The sequence below is a fragment of the Urocitellus parryii genome, chromosome 1 (assembly GCF_045843805.1).
Source record: "Urocitellus parryii isolate mUroPar1 chromosome 1, mUroPar1.hap1, whole genome shotgun sequence".
NCBI lineage: Eukaryota > Metazoa > Chordata > Mammalia > Rodentia > Sciuridae > Urocitellus > Urocitellus parryii.
The window spans coordinates 360,962-366,258 of record NC_135531.1 but is presented as its reverse complement, the minus strand read 5'-3'; positions in this window follow the sequence as shown (position 1 = coordinate 366,258).

Below are 5,297 nucleotides of genomic sequence, written 5' to 3'. Positions count from 1 at the left end.
TATTACCCATATAGAGCTCAATTTTTTTCATATCTTTGTATATAAAGTATGTTCACACCAATTCATGCCTTTATACATGTGCTTTTTAATTACAATTATTATTACACATATATGCCACAATTTTTCATATCTCTGTTTGTATATAAAGTATGTTGACACCCAATTCAAATCTTCATACATGTATTCTGGATAATGATGTACACCATATTATACCATTCTTGCTAATCTCCTGCCTCCTTTCCATTCCACCCCTTCTGTTATCTAGAATTCATCTAATCCTTTGTTATAATTAAAGAGAAAAATGCAAGCTCTCCTCTAGGAGGTTAAGGCCTATGCAAATGCAAAAACTTCCTGCCACTAAGATGGCACCATCTTCCTCAGTTTCTTGAAGGCAAGAGTGTTAGGGTTTCTGAGAGTTGGGAAACAGAAAAAAATAAGGCATGAGCAAGTAGAAGATTTCTGGACTATGGTGCACTGTTTCCCCAGACTTCAGGTCAAAGCATAGAACATAATGAATAATGAAACAAAGACTCATGTATATAGATCTCCATCCTTGCTCTGTTGGCTGTGGGTGGTGAGAATGTGGATGTTGGAGAAGGAAAGTGGATAATAATAGCAATGATTCTTTGTCATGTATTTGTTAGAATTTTTTTTAAATTCAGATTGACAGATGTTTCCACTACAACTCCATATTTCAGGAGCTGGTTACAGGTGAAGGAGGTTGTAGCCAATGCTCCTGGGGCCTCTGAGAGATGTTAATAGATATCCTCCTAAGCTCAGCCTCCACAAAATAAAATTTATAGTCCAATAATAAATGTCTAGCTACAGGACAGAAAATGGCTAAAATACAGAATATCCAGGACACCACTAATTATTGGGAAACCATTGGTTGGTTTGTCTTTGACACTTGGCCTTCAAGAAAAGAAAGAATAATTTCTCAGCAAACTGTTTTCAGCAATTTCTGGAAACTATGCCAACTTGTACAGAGTCAGACTCAAGTCTCATGTAGGTAAGAGTTCAGGCATTTTTCCCTTATTGTCGTGTGTACATTCATTCTCAAATAAGTAACGCATACAACTTTGTAAAGAAACAGATTTAAGGAACTAGAATTTTGTTTTATTGCATTTGCTCTTGAATAATGTATAGAATGTGTAGATCTTAGGTGTATTTTCCACAATATGGGTCAATTTTCACCTCAAGCCCATAGTTCTGCCTGGAAAATGAGCTTAAAACATTTATTCCAAAGTGAAAATTTTGTGACATCATGATTTGTTGTAGATTTCCCATGGAATTCATGTTTCTTACAACATAACCCCTCTCCACATCCTAGCTTTGGGCTATAGAAAAGAAGTTGCTTATCTGTTACTGGGGAGTCCCACTGATTCTGCTGGCGCCACAAAGCTCATATTCACCAAAGAAAAGCCATCTGTGCTGATAGTGACCCCAAAGCCATGTTAAGCTTAATACATGTTAGGATTGTTCCAAATCTTTTGCAGACATAGCTTACTAAATTCTCAAAGCAATCCTGCCTGCCATGTATTATTGTTATTATATTTCAGGAATCTACTGAAATTTGTAGAGCTATTAAGGATTTGAGTACGGATTTGAGCCCAGGCAGTCAAGCCCCAGATTTGTCCACAGCTACTTTTCTATGTCTACCATATGAGCTTTGACTCAGCCTTTCCATCTTGTTTCCTCCTGTCCCTGAAGCTAGAGACAGAACTGGAAAGGACAGGTAACTCAGTAGAACCAAGTGTATTTTGTTAAAAAGATTGCCCAGCTGCTGGTCCAAGGAGAATTGCTCTTTTCTCTGAAATTCCTCCTTGTAAGCAAGATGTTGGCCTGGAATTTCCCAAGGCTGTGTTTTTCAACTCATGGAGAAAAGTTTCCCTCCATAGATGCCAGCACAGACAAAGATAAGTTATGCAAAAGAGAGAAAGAAAAAGACCTGGTGTTCTAGGGACCAGCCCAGCCTGAACTTCCCACCAGAGGGCTAACAAACTCCTTTTGTATGCATGAACTGTTTTGATATGGTAATGGGGTACTTGCCACTTTATGAGACTTGACAAAGGAAAATGCAGAGTAAATGCAGGCAAGAGAAAGAACAAGTGCTCACATTTAAACATATACAGAATGACATAGACAGAAGCTCATATTATAGCCATGTAACTGAGACCCTAAAAGACCTGACATCTGTGCTGACTGTGACCCCAAAGCCTGTTCAGACAGATATTCCCATACTGAAGCTATAAATCAGAGAAAGATAGATGAGAAAACCTGTTGAGCAGACAAGCTTACCATTCTGTGCCATGGACCACTGCCAAAGAACCTCTGTGCTAGCTAAGGTGTGCTGCTACAATATCCAAAATCAACTCCCATAACCTAGGACACAGATGAAAACAATGTCAGAGCATAGAGACTATGGGCTACCCTTCTAAAATACACAGGCCATAGACACGATTAGGAAGTCCAATTACTATCACATTTAGTCTTTGTTTACCTGGTCTTACAATGAATGCTTAATCTTGGGCAGTTCATGACAGGCCCCAAGGCCAAGAGTTTAAAAACCACTTCAATTGTTAGAAATGTTAGAATTCAAAACCAAAAAAAAAAAAAAAAATAACAAAACCACACATGATGTTATCATTTAAATACTTTGTATGAATATCTATTTGCACAAAAATAGAATTGTTGTATAATATGAATTTAAAATCTGCTTTTTGTAATGCGAATTTGATATAAATAATTTTCAATAAAATCTAACCCTTTAAACAACTGCATATGTTTCTTAATTGTAATAATCTCTTGGTGTTTATTTTCTTCTGTGCAAATTACTAACTGAACTGTTATACATGGAGTTGGAAACTTAGAAATCTATATAATTATTTGGTAAATTTTAGAATTTTCACATAACGTCATTTAGAAAGAAAAATTCTTCCTGAATTATTTAAGCCAACCAGAAGGAAAACCTATAAGCTATAAGTGATCCAAATTGACTTCTATGCATCTGTTTAAACAGAAGAATTAATGGGTAATGGGATTTCACCTTACTAAATTATTTTTTTTTCCAATACAAGTTAATAGCAGTGCTGGAGCAATTAAAGGCATTTACGTGTTTTATGGAAACTTTTCTAGTGAACAGAACTAGAGTTTTCAGTTGACTTTCTGGTTTGGCTTTTAGCTGAATTTAAAATTGGAGTTATATAATAAACAGGAATTTGAAGCATAAAGGGGAGAAACCTTAAAAATTTAATGAGTTCTTTGATTCTTTTGTGCCCAGCTAAATATTTTATGTGAGGATTTTGAAGAAATAAAATTTAAAGCAAGTTAACATTTCTTTTGGAGTCCTAGAGAATTATATCTATAGAGAATTAGAAAAAGAAAACAATAAGACCCCTTTCAGCTGGGGAATAATTGCTAAATTTTCATAAACACCAGACTATTCTTCAAAGCCAATGAAGCATTTACTATTACAATAATTTAAGGTGAAATGGGATGTTTCTTTATCAGGAAGCCAAGTTGGAAAAAAGCAAGTTGTGGTAATGTCTCTACAACACAATTTCATGCATTTGGGAAGAAAAATATATTTGGGGAAAATTTAGTCAGGGACAGAATAATGTGACTTTATTTTGGAGGTAATTTGCCTAATTCAGTGTATCTTTCTGCCTTTGTAGGCCCTTGAAAGACTTTAATGTTTAAAAAATTTCTAATTCACTTTTTTGCTCAGAGACTATCCCTCAAAACCATCAGACTTCTGTTTTTACTTTTCTTGAAGACTGGAAAAATGTTAGTAAATGCAACATTTGGAAATATTTGTGTTCTCCTGTTGCATCAATTTCTATTTAATCACATTTCTTATTAAATTCCATTTCCCCAAATACCACAGAACTATAATTTTTCTACTGATAGTCTATATTTATATTGGGGACCTCAGGGCCCTAAAATCCTGAAAGAAAAGATAAAAGAATAAATTACATAACCAGCAACCATATATCTAATCCAATTTAGTTGATTTCTCTCAGAAAATAACATGCCACAATTCTGTGAAGTTCTAAAACTATTTGAAAAAAGATAATTTTTGGTCCTTTCTATGATCTAAGTACATAATCATCTGATTCATCCATGGGAACACAAATAAGGTTTTCATTTTTTAAGTTCTCTTAGTGAATACTGGAAATCCAAATGCCTAAAAGGAGATTGTATTCTGTTTGAATTCTTGGTCACAGAATAGAAGTTGCAGAGAGATATGTGATGTGAGCCATGGGCAATGAGATACGCTGTGGCAGACTGGGTTTAGAACCCAGGACATGCTGTCTTGCCAAGTAAATATTTTGTGCCATCCCTGATTTTAAATTGGGAATTTCTAATAAAATATAAAAAACACATACAATTAGGAAATTTTGATACACAGCATGTTAACAGATGTTTGGAATTTGGCCTTCAAAATATTTTTTCCAATAATTCTTAGACTGAAAACATTTTAGTTGACCTGGAAAATATGTATCAATCTTAAATAAAATTATTCTGTAAACTCCTTTTTGTTAACTGGATTTATTGTATTATTTAATTTAATTTGATATTATGTACTCTTTGAAGCAGTAAATTTGGGAACAATTTGTCTCATTGATTGCTGCTCCATAGTGTGTGGAGAGTTTTTGGATGTCTTCCTTTTGTTAATCCAAAGATACTTGAGATCCTGGTATGAAAAATGAAAACAATTATATGACTAATTAAAATAAAAATATTTGCATATTTATCCCAATATTTAGGATTTTGTTATGTTTCTTTTCTTTCTTTCTTTCTTTCTTTCTTTCTTTCTTTCTTTTCTTTTTTTTTTTTTTTTTTTGTACTGGGGATTAAACCCAGGGGAACTATACCATGAGAAACATCACCAACACTTTTTATTTTAAGACAGGTTGTACTAAGTTGCCAAGCCTGGCCTTGAACTTGTTTTCCTTCTGTCTTAGCTTCCAGAGTCACAGGGATTATAGGCATGTGCCACCACATCTCTCTAATAGTATTTCAGGTGAAAGATTTTTTAAGGTATGGTACTATTTGGCTTCCATTTTACATGTAAACATAATAGAAAGTTCTTGTTAAAGACATTTCAAAGAGGGAAAATATCATAGATTCATTTTTATCCTAATTTTTATTAAATATGATTTATTCTACAAATAGTACTTAATAACACTAGAGGGAGTAACAAAGAGAGGGAAGGAAGGAAGAAAGGAAAAAGTTACCTGTAACTCTTACCTTAAATCTAGTAACTATCTTCAGTTTTCATCTTATCCTCTATA